The sequence below is a fragment of the Heteronotia binoei genome, chromosome 10 (genome assembly GCF_032191835.1).
Source record: "Heteronotia binoei isolate CCM8104 ecotype False Entrance Well chromosome 10, APGP_CSIRO_Hbin_v1, whole genome shotgun sequence".
Lineage (NCBI taxonomy): Eukaryota > Metazoa > Chordata > Lepidosauria > Squamata > Gekkonidae > Heteronotia > Heteronotia binoei.
The window spans coordinates 3,023,616-3,046,363 of record NC_083232.1 but is presented as its reverse complement, the minus strand read 5'-3'; the positions used below and the strand labels follow the sequence as shown (position 1 = coordinate 3,046,363).

Genomic DNA, 22,748 nt, shown 5'->3' with positions numbered 1-22,748 from the left:
GCAGCATGGCTGTTGCACGGGTGCATCAATAAGCCACAGCAAAGCCGATGCGGAGAACTCGCTGCACTTGACGACTGACGCAGATTCAAAGTCGGAGGCGGGGAATACGGGGGGGGGGGTGTCTCCTAGAAGAGCTCTCGATGCCCCTCCCTCTCTTACTGAATGCAACGCACAGTCTCCACCGGCGGCCCCCACATTCCACAAGGCCCTGGCAAACATGAAACCAACCGGGGCTTCTTCCTTTTTTTTTGAGCAGGAACGCCATTCCGGCTGGCTTGGTGTGAGGGGGTGTGGCCTAATATGCAAATGAATCCGAGGGGGGTTCTTCTACAGAAAAGCCCTATGTGAAACAATAGCGCCATTGGGGGTGTGTGGCCTAATATGCAAAATGAGTTCCTGCAGGGCTTTTTTTCTACCAAAAAAAGCCCTGAAACCAACTAAGGGCAATCACCCGTTCAGGGCACTCCTAAGTACACGTGAAATGATAAGCATAGTAAAAATACATTGAGGCCGAACCCATGCGAGCCTGTGACTTTTCATTTTCGAGGGACAATCTGGAGAGACCTCCCCAAGGAATGCTTGAGTGTTGGGTCCTGATTCCACTGGTAATTCACTGTGGGGTGACATGGTAGAGGTTTACAAGATTCTGCATGGGATGGAGAAAGTAAAGAAGTCCTTTTCTCCCTTTCTCACAATGCAAGAACTCGTGGGCATTCGATGAAATTGCTGAGCAGTCACGATAAAATGGATAAAAGGAAGTCCTTCTTCACCCAAAGGGTGATTAACATGTGGAATTCACTGCCACAGGAGGTGGAGGCAGCTACAAGCATAGCCAGCTTCAAGAGAGGGGTTAGATAAAAATATGGAGCAGAGGTCCATCAGTGGCTATTAGCCATAGTATGTGTGTGTGTGTGTGTGTGTGTAGATAGATAGACAGATAGATAGATAGATTTTTTTGGCCACTGTGTGGCACACAGTGTTGGACTGGATGGGCCACTGGCCTGATCCAACAGGGCTTCTCTTATGTTCTTATGTGACACAGAGTGTTGGACTGGATGGGCCATTAGCTTCATCCAACAGAGCTTCTCTTATGTTCTTATGTGACACAGAGAGTTGGACTGGATGGGCCATTGGCCTGATCCAACAGGGCTTCTCTTATGTTCTTATGTGACACAGAGTGTTGGACTGGATGGGCCACTGGCCTGATCCAACATGGCTTCTCTTATGTTCTTACGTGACACAGAGTGTTGGACTGGATGGGCCACTGACCTGATCCAACATGGCTTCTTATGTGACACAGAGTGTTGGATTAGATGGGCCATTGGCCTAATCCAACATGGCTTCTGTTATGTTCTTATGTGACACAGAATGTTGGACTGGATGGGCCACTGGCCTGATCCAACATGGCTTCTCTTATGTTCTTACGTGACACAGAGTGTTGGACTGGATGGGCCATTGACCTGATCCAACATGGCTTCTTATGTGACACAGAGTGTTGGATTAGATGGGCCACTGGCCTGATCCAACATGGCTTCTCTTATGTTCTTAATTCCACCGATCCCCACCCCACCCCCGTGTCATCCCACAGGGTCCCAATACCCCAGGAGCAGAGTTTCAGGGAGAGCAGTGGGTTGCAGTGGTGAGAGGGGGAGAAAAAAAAGACAGTTCCGTTCTGCCGCTGGAAAAGTAATCTGGGCCCAGCCCTCAGAAGGCTTCGAGCACTTACAGAAGAACCAAGATCTTTCAAGGAGTTCCAGTTTGGCCTAGTAGCCCATCTTGGTTCTTTCAACCGGCATGGATACTAGTTAAGGCTGTGGTTCCCAGCCTTTCTGGTACGGTGACTCACAAGTCCAAATTTATTTGATATCATTCAAGAAAACAATGCAGCCCACACAAATCAATCAAACTGCAAAAGCCGTAGACCCACTATCGCAGGCTCTGCAACACACTACTGAGTCACAACCAACAGGCTGAGAAATGATGAATTAAGGGTTTTCAAGACGGGGATCTCGGCAGAACCCAAGGCAAGAGGCAATCTGGTAAAGCAGCAACAGCGAGAAATGAAAGGCGGTTGAGGAGAAGGGCAACCGAGGAAGGGGGAAAGGTCAAGGTAGTCCCCTGTGCAAGCACCAGTCGTTTCTGACTCTGGGGTGACGTCACATCACGACGTTTTCACGGCAGACTTTTGACGGCGTGGTTTGCCATTGCCTCCCCCAGTCATCTACGCTTTACCCCCAGCAAGCTCGGAAGGATGGAAGGCTGAGTCAGCCTTGAGCCGCCTACCTGAACCCAGCTTCTGCCGGGATCGAACTCAGGTTGTGAGCAGAGCTTAGGACTGCAGGTCTGCAGCTCTACCTCTCTGCGCCACGGGGCTCCTCAGGAAAGGAATGACAATGACGATAACACAGATAGGCCCTCCCCTCCTCTCTAAGGCACCAGGGCCCCCACATGCCATGGAAAACAGCTGGGGCAGGGACTCAACCTGGTCGAGAAAAGGAGGCAACATGGCACAAGCTCCCCTCCAGATGTAACACAGCTTGGATTCGGAGAGGGCTCAGCTGCCTGATCTTGACCAAACGGGAACAACCTGAAATATGTTCACAGCACAAATGCTTCAGGGACTTCGCAGCTCATGTTAGGTTAGCCAAGAAATCTGGAAGCTGGTACACGGTGGCTGCACCCTGCGGTGACAGGAAAGTCAGAAATATTGGACTGCAGGAGGGAACCCGCAGATGCAGCTTCTTCTCCCGAGGGAAGGAGCCATCCTGTGGTGTTCTCCCAGGCAATTCTGGGGCACCTAAGACGCTGCGGTAGGAGCCGAGTGGCAGAGATTCCCGTGTCCGTTGGGCTGAGTCAGAACCAGCTCCTGCTTCTGCCCAGCACGGGGTCCTGCTGGAGATGCTTTCTGCAGCTCTGCAGGAAGGAAAGGTGGGCTTGTGGGCTGGGTCTCTGCTGCCTCCTCTCTCAGCACAAGGCTTGGAGACCTGTCCTCCTTGTCTCCCTTTCACCCCCACTTAAGAACACAAGAGAAGACATGTTGGATCAGGCCAATGGTCCATCCTGTCCTACACTCTGTGGCCAAAAAAGCCAAGTGCCATCAGGAGGTTCATCAGTGGGGTCAGGACAGTAGAAGCCCTCCCACTGTGCCCCCCTCCCAAGCACCATGAACAGAGCATCACTGCCCCAGACAGAACAACATAAGAGAAGCCATGTTGGATCAGGCCAATGGCCCATCCAGTCCAACACTCTGTGTCACACGGTGGCCAAAAAACCCCAGGTGCCATCAGGAGGTCCATCAGTGGGGTCAGGACACAAGAAGCCCTCCCATTGTTGCCCCTCCCAAGCACCAAGAATACAGAGCATCACTGCCCCAGACAGAACAACATAAGAGAAGCCATGTTGGATCAGGCCAATGGCCCATCCAGTCCAACACTCTGTGTCACACGGTGGCCAAAGAACCCAGGTGCCATTAGGAGGTCCATCAGAGGGGCCAGGACACTAGAAGCCCTTCCACTGTTGCCCCTCCCAAGCACCAAGAATACAGAGCATCACTGCCCCAGACAGAGAGTTCTAACGATAAACTGTGGCTAACAGCCACTGATGGACCTCTGCTCCATATGCTTATCCAATCCCCTCCTGAAGCCATCTATGCTTGAGGCCGCCACCACCTCCTGTGGCAGTGCATTCCACGTGTTAATCACCCTTTGGGTGAAGAAGGACTTCTTTTGATCTGTTCTAACCCGACTGCTCAGCAATTTCATCGAATGCCCACTTCTCAATCAGACTACCTGCCCACCTCTAGCAGGTGAAAAAAGGGAGCGAAAACCAAACAGGGACGTTGGGAGGCCTTCGAGGCTGCCTTAAAATCAACTGGGTCATTGACACGTTCCAGAAATTTCTTTGGCTTGCGGCGGAATACAGCTTCTTGGGGCGGGACGGTGGCTCAGTGGTAGAGCACCTGCTTGGTAAGCAGAAGGTCCCAGGTTCAATCCCTGGCATCTCCAACTCAAAAGGGTCCAGGCAAGTAGGCGTGGAAAACCTCAGCTTGAGACCCTGGAGAGCTGCTGCCAGTCTGAGTAGACAAGACTGACGTTGATGGACCAAAGAGGGTCTGGTTCAGCAGAAGGCAGCTTCATATGTTTATAGAGAGGGACAGTGGCTCAGTGGTAGAGCATCTGCTTGGTAAGCAGAAGGTCCCAAGTTCAATCCCCGGCATCTCCAACTAAAAAGGGTCCAGGCAAGTAGGCGTGAAAAAACCTCAGCCTGAGATCCTGGAGAGCCGCTGCCATTCTGAGTAGATGATACTGACTTTGATGGACCAAGGGTCTGATTCAGTATAAGGTAGCTTCATATGTTCATATGTTTTTCCATCAAAAGGACAGGCCTGGCACCAGAAGAACCGACCTATCCCCCGGAGCAATGGCCGCTGGCCAGATTAAGCAAAGCCTTCAGAGCTCAGCACCAGTGCCCACCTGCCTGTTAATAGAGATTACCCGCCGAAAAGGGTACAGCCGGTAAAGCTGACTCTGTGCACACCAATGAATGCACACAGAGCCCCCCCCCCATTAGTCACATGGTCTAACACAGGAGCGGAAAAGTTCCCTGCCCCTGCAGCTCCTCCTCAAGGGCATCGTCCCTCTCTTCACAACGACCGCAATTCACCTTTCTGCAATATTAATCGATCGGCGTTGCTGCTGGTTCAGCCAGCTCAAGCCCGCTGCCTGGAGACCGTTTATTCGAGCACAGAGGCAGTTCCCTCCCCCTTCCCCAGAGACCACCTATTCGGAACACAGCCCCATCGCATATGGTTAATTGATGCCCTTCTGCTTCCTGCCCCGTTTCCTTTTATAATTGCAAAAATACAAAAAAAAAACACACACACACACAGTAAGCTTAAACTATAGATAGGACTTGAACAAAGCAGGGAGTCAAGTGGCACCTTTAAGACCAACCAATTTTTGTTTCGAACGTCAGCTTCCGTGTGCTCTTTTGAGCCCACTTCATCAGACGAGGAATGCAGCACAGGGAGCAAAGCCCTACAGAGCTGAGCAGAGCCCTACAGAGCTGGTAGGGATATAGATAGAACTGTCCTACAATCAAAGCCAGAGGGCTTTCTGCACTAATAAACAGGAAAAAGGAAAGGTCCCCTGTGCAAGCACCAGTCGTTTCCGACTCTGGCGTGACGTTGCTTTCACGACGTTTTCACGGCAGACTTTTTACGGGGTGGTTTGCCATTGCCTTCCCCAGTCCGGACTGCACTGTAATAAATTGGTTCAGAAAGTTGCATTGAAAGGGACGGGGACTGCGGCCTGCACCACTGTATTTCCTATCTAGCACTTGCGAGTGTGCTAACGGCTTAACATGCCATGTTTAAAATCTCATGCTTTGTTTCAGCTCTGTTTGAGACTTCTGTTTGTTTTCAGACTCCTGTAATCCAGACTGTGCCGTATTATTCATTGGACATCCCTTCCTGTTGACTGTACTTGATTTAAACTACCATCTGCCTTGACTAGCAGTGAGAAAGGCTATATATAACCAAATAATAATGCATATGTACTGTAATAAATATTCTCAGAGCAATAACTCTACAGCAATACTTCTAACTTTACGTTCTCCTCCAGTTTCATTTTAGTCCGGAAAACACTAAAAAGGTTTCTATCTTTGAGCAAACACGCATCAGAGCCCTCTTTTCCCCTTAATTGCTTAGATATCACAATTCCATCTATCAAGTCGTTGAACTAACCATCTTCGGAGCCAGGTTTCTTTTGCAGGAACTCAATTGCTCTCCTACAAGTAATCTTGCCACCACTATTCGCTTTCTTAGTACGTATCTGCGTCCCTCTTTCCAAATTCTCTTGTGTCTGCCTAAACAAAATCAGTGCTAGATTCCAGGATACAAGGTGCTTCAAAGTCTCACTGATGATTTTATAGACATGCCAATACCGGTTTTGTTTTTCGGGGTGGGGGTGGTTCCACCATATATGCACGAGTGATCTTTTTCCCAGTGAGCCAACAACAAGCAGTTCGAGTTTTCGTCATTTTAAACATTCTGTCTGCTGTACTGTATCATCTATATGTAAGCTTCAGGCCATTTTCTCGTATTCCAACATTAATGGGAGTGTTCGAGATATTCTGGATTTTCACCCAAGTTTGAGTTGAGATTTCCCGGGGTTAGATCCAACTGCTATTTAGCTCTACAAAGCGGCTCCTTAAATGTTAGGTCCATCAGATACCTCTTTGGCATTGTCCCATCTGGTTTTGTCAACTGCACCAATTTTTTCTTGGAATTATTGAATGGTCCAAAGGCGGGCTTGTTTGATTTCGACGTTGTTAATTGGAAGCCCCTGAAACCATAAGAGCGCTTCATCATCCTATTTCTGTCTAATCTCTTCCAGGGTATAACAGATCTTGTTTTTATACAAAACACGAATCTAACTAATCCATCCCCTACGCATTTTTCAAATTGCCCACTCTCCTAAGCTTGAATAAATTTTTAATGCAGTTAATCGGGCATAATCAGAGAATATTTGGGTATCATCTGGTTTCTAAATTTATCCCAGAAGTAGTTGCCTCGGTTCTAATCCTGAACTTGGATTCAGCTGATTTCTCATACCGCATCCATACTTAAAATGACACAGTGAGATCCATTTCTTCTGTATTCCAGAATGTTTTGGTTTCAGCTTGCCTAAAACAACGCAAAATGGCCACAGTCTAGAACAGGGGTACTCAAACTTTTTAAATAGGGGGCCAGTTCACTGTCCCTCAGACTGTTGGAGGGCCGGACTGCCGTTACTGTACAAGGCCGCGGGCCGTCAGTTCTCCGTCTTCTGCATCTCTCTCCCTTCCCCACACCACACACCCCGGCCTGGGAACTCACCTCACCTCGGTATCGCCTCACACTCTGTCTCTGCCGCCTCAGCCCAGTGCCAGAAGTGTACGTTGCTAACGCGAGTTTAGGTCGAACGTCACTTCCGGTCTGATTTTGCCATAACCCGCATCTGGCCCGCGGGCCGTAGTTTGAGGACCCCTGGTCTAGAACAATCATACTTTTCCGTGCAAGGCACTAACAAATACATCTTTCCCCTGTGAGGCCCAAATAGATGCACTTTAGATTCTTGCTTTCCTATAGTCTCAAATGACGTGACTCAAATGTATCTTGTTCAATAATTTACTACGGAAAAAGCTAACTTATGGCTAAAAGGGTAAGGAATTTTGGAGGTGGTCAGGAAGTGTATACAACTATACACCACTGAACTTTCGAGAGGGTTTTTCTATGGAGGCAACCAGTGCCCCCTCTAAGCTGAGTTAGCGTGAGCTAGCTCGCAGATTTTTAGCCTCCAGCCATTTTTTTTTGTCTTAGCTCATTTTTGTCTTAGCTCAGGAAGGATGACCCCAGAGCACACAAATTCACAAGACTCTGCAGCTTAGAGGGAACACTGGATGGGAGCAGTGTCCCCTCTAAGCTGAGCGAGCGTGAGCTAGCTCACAGATTTTTAGCCTCCAGCCCACACATTTTTGTCTTAGCTCAGGAAGGATGACCCCAGAGCACACTAATTTATACAGTAGCTCGCAACTTTAATGCCAGGACCTCACCAAGTAGAATTTTTGCTCACAAGACTCTGCAGCTTAGAGGGAACAGGGGGCAATAGGGTAGCACTGTTATAAAAGGTTTCACAAAGTGACTTGGAAAAATTATTAGGGACAGTGACTGATACCACTGTAAACAGCTTGCTGTAACTAGGATCCTACTGTGCAGTTCTGCATCATTTAATACGTCATGTTAAAACTTATGCTTTGCTTCGGTTCAGATTTTTAGACTTCTGGTTGGAGCTACAATGCAAGTAACTGTTTACTGAACATCCCATGGGCTGATTGTATTGACTCACTCTGTGTCCTCCACTCTGTGCCCAAGTGACAAAAACAGACCATAAATATCAATCAGTAAACAAAAAAGAATTCGAAAGTGTGATCCAGCCAACGGGCCTGACGCGTGGGAGTTGGCCAACTAGGCAGCCGCCTTGAGCGCTGCACGGCCTAGGGGTGCCATGAGGTGCCCCCTCTCCCTGTGCCTGCTGCCTCCTCGTGCTTGCCGCCTCTTCCCTGCACTTGCCTCCCGCCTCCCCGAGCTCACCCATTGCCTCCTCGTACCCGCCACTGCCTCCCCGCACTTGCCCACCACCTCTTCGGAGAGCACAATGTTTTAAAGGTGCCCGTCCGCTTTCGGCTTGAAAGTGGTCGGGCGCCTTTAAAACACTGCGCTCTCAAAAAAGCGCAGTGTTTTAAAGGCGTCCGGCTGCTTTCAAGCTGAAAGCTGCCGGCTGCCTTTTGGAAACTACACTCTTTGGAGGCTTCCTTGGAAAGTGCAGGGGGGAAAGAGTGTAGTGCAGGGGGAAAGCAGGGGGAAAGAGAGTAGTGCAGGGGGAAGGCAGGGGGAAAGAGAGTAGTGCAGGGTGAAGGCAGGGGGAAAGAGAGTAGTGCAGGGGGAAGGCAGGGGGAAAGAGTGTAGTGCAGGGGGAAAGCAGGGGGAAAGAGAGTAGTGCAGGGTGAAGGCAGGGGGAAAGAGTGTAGTGCAAGGGGAAAGCAGGGGGAAAGAGAGTAGTGCAGGGGGAAGGCAGGGGGAAAGAGTGTAGTGCAAGGGGAAAGCAGGGGGAAAGAGAGTAGTGCAGGGGGAAGGCAGGGGGAAAGACAGTAGTGCAGGGTGAAGGCAGGGGGAAAGAGTGTAGTGCAAGGGAAAAGCAGGGGGAAAGAGAGTAGTGCAGGGGGAAGGCAGGGGGAAAGAGTGTAGTGCAAGGGAAAAGCAGGGGGAAAGAGAGTAGTGCAGGGTGAAGGCAGGGGGAAAGAGTGTAGTGCAAGGGGAAAGCAGGGGGAAAGAGAGTAGTGCAGGGGGAAGGCAGGGGGAAAGAGTGTAGTGCAAGGGGAAAGCAGGGGGAAAGCAGGGGGAAAGAGAGTAGTGCAGGGGGAAGGCAGGGGGAAAGACAGTAGTGCAGGGTGAAGGCAGGGGGAAAGAGTGTAGTGCAAGGGAAAAGCAGGGGGAAAGAGAGTAGTGCAGGGGGAAGGCAGGGGGAAAGAGTGTAGTGCAAGGGGAAAGCAGGGGGAAAGAGAGTAGTGCAGGGGGAAGGCAGGGGGAAAGAGAGTAGTGCAGGGTGAAGGCAGGGGGAAAGAGAGTAGTGCAGGGGGAAGGCAGGGGGAAAGAGAGTAGTGCAGGGTGAAGGCAGGGGGAAAGAGTGTAGTGCAAGGGGAAAGCAGGGGGAAAGAGAGTAGTGCAGGGGGAAGGCAGGGGGAAAGAGAGTAGTGCAGGGTGAAGGCAGGGGGAAAGAGAGTAGTGCAGGGTGAAGGCAGGGGGAAAGAGAGTAGTGCAGGGGGAAGGCAGGGGGAAAGAGAGTAGTGCAGGGTGAAGGCAGGGGGAAAGAGTGTAGTGCAAGGGGAAAGCAGGGGGAAAGAGAGTAGTGCAGGGGGAAGGCAGGGGGAAAGAGAGTAGTGCAGGGTGAAGGCAGGGGGAAAGAGAGTAGTGCAGGGTGAAGGCAGGGGGAAAGAGTGTAGTGCAAGGGGAAAGCAGGGGGAAAGAGAGTAGTGCAGGGGGAAGGCAGGGGGAAAGAGAGTAGTGCAGGGTGAAGGCAGGGGGAAAGCGAGTAGTGCAGGGGGAAGGCAGGGGGAAAGACAGTAGTGCAGGGTGAAGGCAGGGGGAAAGAGTGCAGTGCAAGGGAAAAGCAGGGGAAAAGAGAGTAGTGCAGGGTGAAGGCAGGGGGAAAGAGTGTAGTGCAAGGGGAAAGCAGGGGGAAAGAGAGTAGTGCAGGGGGAAGGCAGGGGGAAAGAGAGTAGTGCAGGGGGAAGGCAGGGGGAAAGAGTGTAGTGCAAGGGGAAAGCAGGGGGAAAGCAGGGGGAAAGAGAGTAGTGCAGGGGGAAAGCAGGGGGAAAGAGAGTAGTGCAGGGGGAAAGCAGGGGGAAAGAGAGTAGTGCAGGGGGAAGGCAGGGGGAAAGAGTGCAGTGCAAGGGAAAAGCAGGGGGAAAGCGAGTAGTGCAGGGGGAAGGCAGGGGGAAAGAGAGTAGTGCAGGGTGAAGGCAGGGGGAAAGCGAGTAGTGCAGGGGGAAGGCAGGGGGAAAGACAGTAGTGCAGGGTGAAGGCAGGGGGAAAGAGTGCAGTGCAAGGGAAAAGCAGGGGAAAAGAGAGTAGTGCAGGGTGAAGGCAGGGGGAAAGAGTGTAGTGCAAGGGGAAAGCAGGGGGAAAGCAGGGGGAAAGAGAGTAGTGCAGGGGGAAGGCAGGGGGAAAGAGAGTAGTGCAGGGTGAAGGCAGGGGGAAAGAGTGTAGTGCAAGGGAAAAGCAGGGGGAAAGCAGGGGGGAAGAGAGTAGTGCAGGGTGAAGGCAGGGCGAAAGAGAGTAGTGCAGGGGGGAAGCAGGGGGAAAGAGAGTAGTGCAGGGGGAAGGCAGGGGGAAAGAGAGTAGTGCAGGGGGGAAGCAGGGGGAAAGAGAGTAGTGCAGGGAGAAGGCAGGGGGAAAGAGAGTAGTGCAGGGTGAAGGCAGGGGGAAAGAGTGTAGTGTAGGGGGAAGGCAGGGGAAAAGAGTGTAGTGCAGGGGGAAGGCAGGGGGAAAGAGAGTAGTGCAGGGGGAAAGAGTGTAGTGCAGGGGGAAAGCAGGGGGAAAGAGTGTAGTGCAGGGGGAAAGAGTGCAGTGCAGGGGGAAAGAGTGTAGTGCAGGGGGAAAACAGTGGGGCGGCAGCACTCTCATGCACCGCCTACCGTTCCAGAGTCCCCCTCATGATGCTTTTAGGGTGGACTCTGTGACAACGCACCCCTACTGAGCTCCCTCTGCTCTTCAACCACCACCAGATTGCCAGGAAAAAAAACACACAAAGGGAGCTGAATGATTTTAAATTGATCCACGTCTTCAGATCTGCTTCTGTTCTCTTCAGGGTCTGCGATCATGTGCTTCACTCCTCCCGAGAAGAGAACATCTCACATGTGAGAGTGCTAATCCAGACCTGTAAACTCAGCCAGCTATTTCTAATTTGTCCCCTTCTTCTACATGTATTCTCATAAGGACAGACTTAGGTTAACTTTATATCAGGCCCAAATTTCTCAGTGACTCAAACAAGGCTGAAAAGGAAACTCTTGGGTTTTGTCACATAAGCACAACGTTGTCAGCATATAACACAGATGTGTGCCATGCCCCCTGGCATTCCAATGATTTGCTTCTGTCTCCTGACCTCAACTGCTAAGACCTTGATTCCTAGATTAGATAATAATGGGGGCAGGGGGACACTCCGATCCTGCCCTTTCCCTCAAGCATCTCGGTGTGGCATGCCCGGTTTTTCACCCCTTCTCTCCCAAAGCATTTTATCCTAACAACTCTGTGATGCAGGCTGCAATGAAAGATGGGATAATGGCAGTAACTTCATGGTTCAGCGAGAATTGGAAGGAAGGTCTCCCCAGTTTAAATTCCAGGTTTAATCCTGAGACACAATGAACAGAAGAAAGGAAAATACACAAGAGGGTGACACAAGACTTCTTAACAAAGTGGTGCGCTAATAGCCTTCGTTCTTCCAGCCTCACACAACTCAGTGACAGAGCCTCCATTACCACCAGATTTTGCCCCAAATCCGAGTCCCCACTCACCTCATCATAACAACATAAGAGAAGCCATGCTGGATCAGGCCAACGGCCCATCCAGTTCAACACTCTGTGTCACACAGTGGCCAAAAAAACCCAGGTGCCATCAGGAGGTCCATCAGTCGGGCCAGAACACTAGAAGCCCTCCCACTGTGTCTCCACCCCAAGCACCAAGAATACAGAGCATCCCAGCCCCAGACAGAGAAGGACCACAGATTTATAACCCGCCCTTCTCTCTGAATCAGAGACTCAGAGCAGTTTACAGTATCTTTTTCACCCACAACAGACATCCTGTGAGGTGGGTGGGGCTGAGAGAGCTTTTTACAGCAGCTGCCCTTTCAAGAACAAACTCTGAGAGAGCTATGGCTGACCCAAGGCCATTCCAGCAGCTGCAAGTGGAGAAGATTATGCATGGGATGGAGAAAGTAGAGAAAGAAGTACTTTTCTCCCTTTCTTGCAATGCAAGAACTCGTGGGCATGCAATTAAATTGCTGAGCAGTCAGGTTAAAATGGATAAAAGGAAGTACTTCTTCACCCAAAGGGTGATTAACATGGAATTTACTGCCACAGGAGGTGGTGGCGGCTACAAGCATAGCCAGCTTTAAGAGAGAATTGGATAAAAATATGGAGCAGAGGTCCATCAGTGGCTATTAGCCACAGTATATATATATATGTGTGTGTGTGTGTGTATACACACACATACACACATATTGGCCACTGTGTGACACAGAGTGTTGGACTGGATGGGCCATTGGCCTGATCCAACAGGGCTTCTCTTATGTTCTTATGTGACACAGAGTGTTGGACTGGAGGGGCTATTGGCCTGATCCAACAGGGCTTCTCTTATGTTCTTATGTGACACATAGTGTTGGACTGGGTGGGCCATTGGCCTGATCCAACAGGGCTTCTCTTAAGTTCTTATGTGACACAGAGTTTTGGACTGGAGGGGCCATTGGCCTGATCCAACAGGGCTTCTCTTATGTTCTTAAGTGACACAGAGTGTTGGACTGGATGGGCCATTGGCCTGATCCAACAGGGCTTCTCTTATGTTCTTATGTGACACAGAGTGTTGGACTGGATGGGCCACTGGCCTGATTCAACAGGGCTTCTCTTATGTTCTTATGAGTGGGGAATCAAACCCAGTTCTCCCAGATAAGAGTCTGCACACTTAACCACTACACCAAACTGGCAGTTCCAACAATACACTGTGGCTAATAGCATCGATTCCTACCTTTCCCCACCCCATCCAGGGTCTACCATGACACTGCCCTGCTCCAAACAGCTGCCCCCCAGCCACAGAAGTGCACCTCATGATTCCATGCAACACAGTTGTGGCACAACATGGAGCCACATGAGACCTGGGACTTGCCTCTTGATGTGACATGACAGAGGATCCTGGAGCACTACCATTTCCATCAGGGCTGGCATCAGCATACGCTAAGACTGGGCAGCCAACAGAGCCCAGGGTTGCAGGTTGATCCCCGCCCCACTCGCTCTCTTGCTAGCAACCTGGGATCCCGGCTGGAGACACTGCCAGTGCCACTGGGCAAGGCCTGAGTTTGGACTTGCAAGCAGGCTGGTGGAGGGAAGGCGGGCAAGGGCAGGAGAGCCTGATGGTGGAGGGGCACCAAAAAGGAAATCCTTCTTCACCCAAAGGGTGATTAACATGTGGAATTCACTGCCACAGGAGGTGGTGGCGGCTACAGGCATAGCCAGCTTCAAGAGGGGGTTAGATAAAAATATGGATCAGAGGTCCATCAGTGGCTATTAGCCACAGTGTGTGTGTGTGTGTGTGTGTGTGTATATATATAAATATAATTTTTTTGGCCATTGTGTGACACAGAGTGTTGGACTCGATGGGCCACTGGCCTAATCCAACAGGGCTTCTCTTATGTTCTTATGTGACACAGAGTGTTGGACTGGAGGGGCCACTGGCCTGATCCAACAGGGCTTCTCTTATGTTCTTATGTGACACAGAGTGTTGGACTGGATGGGCCACTGGCCTGATCCAACAGGGCTTCTCTTATGTTCTTATGTGACACAGAGTGTTGGACTCGATGGGCCACTGGCCTGATCCAACAGGGCTTCTTATGTGACACAGAGTGTTGGACTGGAGGGGCCACTGGCCTGATCCAACAGGGTTTCTCTTATGTTCTTAACCTGGAAGTGACTTCACTGGTGGTCCACAGAACACGGAGCTGCCCGAAGCAACACCACAGAATTCTCTGCACAGCAGAACTTTCAGCAGGGGTGGCCAAACTTGCTTAATGTAAGAGGCACAAAGAATAAACATTAGATGTTTGAAAGCCACAAGACAGGAACGTCAGATGAGGGAGGGAGGGAGGGAGGGAGGGAGGGAGGGAGGGAGGGAGGGAGGGAGGGAGGGAGGGAGGAAGGGAGGAAGGAAGGAAGGAAGGAAGGAAGGAAGGAAGGAAGGAAGGAAGGAAGGAAGGAAGGAAGGAAGGAAGGAAGGAAGGAAGGAAGGAAGGAAGGAAGGAAGGAAGGAACTCTCTGTCTGGGGCAATGATGCCCTGTATTCTTGGTGATTAGGGGTGGGGGGACAGTGGGAGGGCTGCTAGCCCCACTGGTGGTCTTCCTGATGGCACTTGGCTTTTTTGGCCACTGTGTGACACAGTGTTGGACTGGATAGGCCATTGGCCTGATCCAACATGGCTTTTCTGATGTTCTTATGTTCTGAAGGAAGGAAAATAGATGGCGGTGGAAAGAAAGTAACTTTAATTTTAAATGCATTCTCCAAGCCACCAACTGACTTGGCTTGGAGAAATGATTTAAAGAGAGAAATGTCAGCTGACAGGGCTGAGGGGACTTCAAGGGCCACATAATATGTGTGAAAGAGCCTCACGTGGCTCTGAAGCCACAGTTAGGCCACCCCTGCCTTTCAGGTATCTAGGCACAGAGCTTCAACTGTCCAGCTTTACTAGTTCTTCATCCCAGGAAGTGAGGCTGTGCCAACTGAACCTCCATGTGAACTGCACCGGGTGTGCGTGTGTGCCATCATCTTGTAAATTAATTAGAGTGCGACTCGTATCCGAGTGCTACCCTTTAACAGGGGTCTTCCAGGGCAATCGGGAGAGAGAGAGAGTGTGGGCTGTTCCTTCTTAAGGCTGCTAAGACAGCAGGGCAGCAAAGGGAGAGCTTGTTTTTGCTCTCCCCCCTTACCCTTTCATTTAATTAACCACCCACCATGCTCATCAGCAAACATTTGCTTTCACTCAGGATTTAATTACATGGCATTCTCCTTTGAAATGTGGTGCAGAGTGCCAACACGTGAACATTTGCCTGCCCCCTGCCCCCTCAGGAATATTGGGGGGGGGACTGCCGCCAACTCTTCATCAGGTTTCTTCATTAGTATACAAAGATTCATCAAGACAACTTTTGCTGGCTGCTGGAGCAGGCCTGCGTAGCCCCCTCCCCAGGAGGTATTTCAAGGACATCCTAATAAAAACAGTACGCACACATGGCTTGCACCCCTTCCATGAGTGTCTGAATTAATCTATTCGTTTGACCCAGCAGAAGGGACGCAGAATTTTAGAGTTGGAAGGGACCTCCGGGGTCATCTAGTCCAGCCTTCTGCACAATGCAGGAAACCCACAAATACCAACCCCTAAATTCACAGGATCTTCACTGCTGCCAGAGGGCCATCTAGCCTCTGTTTAAAAACCTCCAAGGAAGGAGAGCCCACCACCTCCCAAAGAGGAAGCCTGTTCCACTGAGGAACCGCTCTAACGGTCAGGAACTTCTTCCTAATGTTGAGCCAGAAACTCTTAATTTCAACCCACTGGTTCTGGTCCTACCTTCCGGTGCCACAGAAAACAATTCCACACCATCCTCTAGATGACAGCCCTTCAAGTACTTGAAGATGGTGATTATATCACCTCTCAGCCGCCTCCTCTCTAGGTTAAACACCCCCAGTTCCTTCAACCTCATAGGACTTGGTCTCCAGACCCTTCATCATCTTCATCGCCCTCCTCTGGACCCGTTCCAGCTTCTCTAGATCCTTCTTAAAATGTAGTGTCCAAAACTGAACACAATACTCCAGGTGAGGTCTCTCCTCTGCTTTACAGAGTTTAAACGCTTTACAGAGTTTAAACACCAAATTCTACTTTGAAAGATGAGCAACACGGACATTAGGCTGTGGACATCTGATGTGACTATCCAGGTCTGATCACAGTGACGGTCTCTGCCCAGAGAGGAGACCAGATACTGCCATTTTCGACAAAATAATTCTAGAAAAGCGGCTCGGTCAGTCTGTTGCAGAAAGTGAAATAGATTTGATGAACTAGAGTATATATTCTCCAAAGGGAGTTTTTTAAAAGCGAAATACTGAAAGCGCAATCACAGACGATTCCTATGAGAAGTAAAAATGGAAAAAGCCTCAAGAAGCCGAAATGGCTCCATAAACAGCTCGCTAAGGACTTGAGAAATAAAAAAGACTCTTTTAGGAATTGGAAGGAGGGCCTTATAACCAAGGATGAATATAAACAAATCACCAGTGCTTGTAGAGAAATAGTAAGGAAAGCTAAAGCTCAGTTTGAGCTTAGGCTGGCCAAAGATGCTAAAAACAACAAAAAAAGGTTCTTTTGTGTTCAGAGTAAGAAAAAAGAGCAAGGACATATTAGGCCCATTGCGAGGGCAAGAAAGTGAAATTGCAACAGGTAATGAAGAGAAGGCTGAACTGCTCAATTCCTACTTTTCCTCAGTCTTCTCTTCTGAGGGAAACGGTGCTCAACATGGCAAAAACAGAACATATAAGGAAGGTATGAAGTTCCAACCTAGGATCAGCATAGGGGTAGTACATAAACACCTCGTTTCTTTAAATGAAACTAAGTCCTCAGGGACAGATGAATTGCATCCAAGGGTACTAAAAGAGCTTGCAGATGTAATTTCTGAGCCTCTGGCTATTATTTTTGAGAATTCTTGGAGAACAGGAGAGGTGTCGGAAGATTGGAGGCAGGCGAATGTTGTCCCCATCCTCAAGAAGGGGAAAAAAGGACGATCCGGGTAACTACTGACCTGTCAGCTTGACGTCTATACCTAGAAATGTTTTAGAACAAATCATCAAACAGTCGGTCCTGGAACATTTAGAAAGAATGGATGTGATTACTAAGAGCCAGCATGGGTTTCTCAAGAACAAGTCATGTCAGACTAACCTGATCTCTTTTTTTGTGAAAGTGACTACCTTGCTGGATCAGGGGAATGCTGTAGACATCGTTTATCTTGATATCAGTAAGGGTTTTGATAAGGTTCCACATGCTATCCTTGTTGACAAGTTGATAAAATGTGGTTTAGATCCTGTTCCTGTTAGGTGGATCTATAACTGGTTGACAGATCGCACCCAAAGAGTGCTTGTGAATGGTTCCTTGTCCTCTTGGAGAGGAGTGACAAGTGGAGTACCTCAAGGATCTGGCCTGGGACCTGTTTTGTTCAACATCTTTATCAATTATTTGGATGAAGGAATAGAGGGAATGCTCATTAAATTTGCAGATGATACTAAATTGGGAGGGGCTGCAAACAGAAGAAGAGAGAAACAGGATACAGGATGACCTTGACAGGCTGGAAAACTGGGCCAAAATCAATAAAATGAATTTTCACAGGGAGAAATGTAAAGTTCTGGATTTAGGTAGGAAAAATCCAATGCACGGTTATAGGATGGGGGAGATTTGTCTTAGCAGTAGTATGTGCGAAAAGGATCTAGCGATCTTAGTGGATCATACGCTGAACATGAGTCAACAGTGTGATGCGGTGGCTAAAAAGGCAAATGCAATTTTGGGCTGTATCAACAGAAGTATAGTGCCCAGATCACATGATGTGATGCTATCGCTTTACTCTGCTCTGGTAAGACCTCACCTGGAGCATTGTGTTCAGTTTTGGGCACCACATTTTAAGAAGGATATAGACAAGCTGGAATGGGTCCAGAGGAGTATGACAAAGATGGTGAGGGGTCTGGAGACCAAGTCCTATGAGGAAAGATTGAAGAAGCTGGGGATGTTTAGCCTGGAGAGGAGGTGGCTGAGAGGTGATATGATCACCATCTTCAAGTGCTTGAAGGGCTGTCCTTTAGAGGATGGGGTGGGATTGTTTTCTGTGGCCCCAGAAGGTAGGACCAGAACCAATGGGTTGAAATTAAATCAAAAGAGTTTCCGGCTCAACATTAGGAATAACTTCCTGACAATTAGAGTGGTTCCTCAATGGAACAGGCTTCCTCTTCGGGAGGTGGTGGGTTCTCCTTCCTTGGAGGTTTTTAAACAGAGGCTAGATGGCCATCTGACAGCAATGAAGATCCTGTGAGTTTAGGGGGAGGTGTTGTGAGTTTCCTGCACTGTGCAGGGGGTTGGACTAGATGACCCTGGAGGTCTCTTCCAACTCTAGGATTCTTCAGGAGGTCGTGGGCTCTCCTTCCTTGGAGGTTTTTCAACAGAGGCTAGATGGCCATCTGACAGCAATGAAGAAACTGTGAATTTAGGGGGAGATGTTTGTGAGTTTCCTGCATTATGCAGGGGTTGGACTAGATGACCCTAGAGGTCCCTTCCAACTCTATGATTCTATGATTCATAGATAGGATGCACATCACAAATGTCTGGGACTACGGATGTCACAGGGCTGCCCCCTTGAAGGGCAGCAGGTTCATGAAAATGGTACATAAATCCACTGTTTTAGCATGGGCACTAAACAAAAATACAGAAACCAGATGTGTTGGCAGCTGGCATAGACACAGCACACTACCAAGCCAACAACCCCAGCTGAATAGCTTCAGGCAAGTGACAGGACAGGGAACCATGTGGGTTGCAACCACCTAGCATTAAGAGCTTTCAGGAAACCAAAGGATCCAAGCCTCTAGGGAGCGGAAGAATATGTCCAGAGTCAAACAGAGGGCAGTTCATGGCAAGAAGTCATATCTTGCAAGCCTGATCAGAGCAACAAAAATTGAACGATGGCTTTTCTCATTCAAATTTCTTCTGAACAACTTCCGTGTCTTACCAAATCTCAGAAGCTAAGCAGGTTCAGCCCTGGTTAATCCTCGGATCGGAGACCACCAAGGAAGTACGAGTCGCTCTGCAGTGGCAGGCAATGGACAACCACCTCCTAACGTCTCTTGCCTTGAAAACTCTATGGGGTTGCTGCAAGCCAACTGCAACCTGACGGCACTCCCGGGCACTTCTCTCAAATTGCTGTCTTTGGGTCAGGAACAGCATAGTGGCAGGAAGACAGGCAACAGCGGAAGAGCAGGTGGGAAGTGAGAGATGGCCGAAGGCCACACCAACAAGCCAGTGTCCTGCCCCTTTGCCTGCATGCCATGAACAGCAGGTGTCCAGCTACAAGGAAGAAGGCCTCTCAGGTGACAAGCACTCCGACATCTTCCGGGTCACTTGAGAAGACATGCAGAGCAAGGAAAATATAGAAGTTTAAACACCAAAGTCAGACAAAGTTCGCATTGCAGAAGTACAAGCATGGATCTAAGCAGTTCGCTTACAGGTGACTCTCGAAAAAAGAAGCTGTTATGTGATAGCAAAGAGACAGACCAGGCCGAAGAAGAAGAAATTGGATTTATATCCCGCCCTATACTCTGAATCTCAGAGTCTCAGAGCAGTCACAATCGCCTATATCTTCTCCCCCCACAACAGACACCCTGTGAGGTGGGTGGGGCTGAGAGGGCTCTCACAGTAGCTGTCGTTTCAAGGACAACTCTGCCAGAGATGTGCCTAACTCAAGACCATTCCAGAAGCAGGAATCAAATAATCCATAATGCAGGAATCAAACCCAGTTCTCCCAGATAAGAGTCCACACACTTAACCACTACACCAAACTGACTCTCCATTAGAGCTATGGCTGACCCAAGGCCATTCCAGCAGCTGCAAGTGGAGGAGTGGAGAATCACACCCGGTTCTCCCAGATAAGAGTCCGCGCACTGAACCACCGCACCAAACTGGCTCTCTATTAGAGCTATGGCTGACCCAAGACCATTCCAGCAGGTGCAAGTGGAGGAGTGGGGAATCAAACCCGGTTCTCCCAGATAAGAGACCGTGTACTTATCCGCTACACCAAACTGGGGAAAATGCTCTGATGCAGAATCAATGGCACTCAGAGGGTTTCCTTTTTAAATGGGGTTATGTAACTCCATATCAACAGCTGATACTAAAAAATCTTCCAAGGCAATTTCACTTAACACACATTTCCCCCTCCTCGACAAACACCTGTCAATCACCTGTGAGTCAAGGATTGTGACACAAAGAGAAGGGCAGATGAGGTGACAGAAGTGTCCCAAAATGGCATTTCAGGTCTAATTCGAATATGATGCTGGCAGAGAAGAAGAGCTCCCAGGCGGAACTTGGCACTCAAAGAGCCTCTCGCTGAAACTGGGCGGTTATTCACGCCATGTGGCCTCCTTGCGTGAGCGGCAGCCGGGTTTCAATGAGATGCCGGGCGACTGGGAGGTCCCTTTGGGCTTTTCCTTTGCCGGTGACATCTTTCAGCAAGGCTTCAGTCCAGTTTTGGTGTAGACAGCCAGTTTGGTGTAGTGGTTAAGTGTGCCGACTCTTATCTGGGAGAACCGGGTTTGATTCCCCTCTCCTCCACTTGCAGCTGCTGGAATGGCCTTGGGTCAGCCAGAGCTCTAATAGAGAGCCAGTTGGTGTAGTGGTTAAGTGCACAGACTCTTATCTCGGAGAACCGGGTTTGATTCCCCACTCCTCCACTTGCACCTGCTGGAATGGCCTTGGGTCAGCCAGAGCTCTAATAGAGAGCCAGTTTGGTGTAGTGGTTAAGTGTGCGGACTCTTATCTGGGAGAATCGGGTTTGATTCCCCACTCCTCCACTTGCAGCTGCTGGAATGGCCTTGGGTCAGCCATAGCTCTAACAGATAGCCAGTTTGGTGTAGTGGTTAAGTCCATGGACTCTTATCTGGGAGAACTGGGTTTGATTACCCTCTCCTCCACTTCCAGCAGCTGGAATGGCCTTGAGTCAGCCATAGCTCTAATAGAGACCCAGTTTGGTGTAGTGGTTAAGTGTGCGGACTCTTATCTGGGAGAACCGGATTTGATTCCCCACTCCTCCGCTTGCACCTGCTGGAATGGCCTTGGGTCAGCCACAGCTCTGGCAGAGGTTGTCCTTGAAAGGGCAGCTGCTGGGAGAGCCCTCTCAGCCCCACCTACCTCACAGGGTGTCTGTTGTGGGGGAGGAAGATAAAGGAGATTGTGAGCTGCTCTGAAACTCGTTGTGAAGGGCGGGATACAAATACAATATCTTCTTCTTTTAGGAAAGGAGAGGAGGTGGCAAAAAATAAAATAAAAGATGCTTCTTGCACTTTCAGTGTTTTCAGCTTTAACTGGAAGCCAAGCCTCACTCGGTGGCAGAAAGTGGTGCCAAGTCACAGCCAACTTACGGGGACCCTTGCAGGGTTTTTTGAGGCAAGAGAAATTCCGAGGTGGTTGGCCATTGCCTGCCTCTGCAGAGAAGCCCGGGATTTCCTGGGTGGTCTCCTATCTGAGCACTCACAAGGGTCAACTTTGCCGAGGCAAAGCAAGAAATGTTCAGAGATGGTTTGCCGTTGCCGGCCTCCGTGAACGCAACGCTCAGGACAGACTTGGTGACCGCTGAACTTCAGCATAGTAGTCAGCGGAGGAAAAGAAACTAACCGGGAACACTTTCCCTATGAAGAAAGGTTAAAACGCTTGGGGCTCTTTAGCTTGGAGAAACGTCGACTGAGGGGTGACATGAGAGAGGTGGTGGCGGCCACAAGCATAGCCAGCTTCAAGAGGGGATTGGATAAAAATATGGAGCAGAGGTCCTTCAGTGGCTATTAGCCACAGTGTATGTGTGTTTGTGTGTATATATATATATATATATATATATATATATATATATATATAATATATATATATATAGTGTGTGTGTGTGTGCGCGCGCACACACATCTTGGCCACTGTGTGACACACAGTGTTGGACTGGAGGGGCCACTGGCCTGATCCAACAGGGCTTCTCTTATGTTCTTATGTCTGGGTCAGTGATGCTCTGGATTCTTGGTGCTGGGGGGGACACAGTGGGAGGGCTTCTAGTGTACTGGTCCCACTGGTGGACCTCCTGATGGAACCTGGTTGTTTTTGGCCACTGTATGACACAGAGTGTTGGACTAGATGGGCCACTGGCCTGATCCAACATGGCTTCTCTTATGTTCTTATGTGACACAGACTGGATGGGCCCCTGGCCTGATCCAACATGGCTTCTCTTATGTTCTTATGTGACACAGAGTGCTGGACTGGATGGGCCCCTGGCCTGATCCAACATGGCTTCTCTTATGTTCTTATGTGACACAGAGTGTTGGACTGGATGGGCCCCTGGCCTGATCCAACATGGCTTCTCTTATGTTCTTATGTGACACAGAGTGTTGGACTGGAGGGGCCACTGACCTGATCCAACATGGCTTCTCTTATGTTCTTATGTGACACAGAGTGTTGGACTGGAGGGGCCACTGACCTGATCCAACATGGCTTCTCTTATGTTCTTATGTGACACAGAGTGCTGGACTGGAGGGGTCACTGGCCTGATCCAACATGGCTTCTCTTATGTTCTTATGTGACACAGAGTGTTGGACTGGATGGGCCACTGGCCTGATCCAACATGGCTTCTCTTATGTTCTTATGATTCCCTCAGGGACCAGGTCTTCTTGGAGTCGGGTTGCTTGGGAGTGCAGACGAAATTCGGTGGTAAACTCCATCTATGGCTAAAGACCGGCACGAGACCAATAGTCGACAAGTCCCGTAAGGGAAAGTTGAAAAGACCCCTCAGCTTTCTTGGTGGTCTCCCATCCAAATACTAGCCAGGGTCAACCTTGCTTAGCTTGTGAGATCTGATGAGACTGGCCGAGTCTGGGCCACTGAGGTCCGGGCTTTAGCAGAGGCTTGATGGAACGCTGCTTACCAGGTGATGTCCTTTATCTCCGTGCCACGAAAACTTCCACATTAAGCATCTGTTAAAAGGGCGAGATGGTGGGCAACCGCACCACTCACCTCTAAATAAAAGATGCTGTTTTGTCATGCCAAAGGGAGACGGGCCCTGCTGAGCTTCCAAAACCTGATGAGATCCAGCTAGCCTGGGCCATCCAAATCATGGCAAGTCTATTCCTCCAT

The 22,748-nt window shown here is 49.7% G+C and overlaps 1 protein-coding gene across 1 annotated transcript in view; it reads right to left on the bottom strand.

The window, feature by feature from the left end:
- Positions 1 to 22,748, bottom strand: part of MAP4 (microtubule associated protein 4) — a 359,198-nt gene that overhangs the window by 43,374 nt on the left and 293,076 nt on the right. The window lies entirely within an intron of this gene.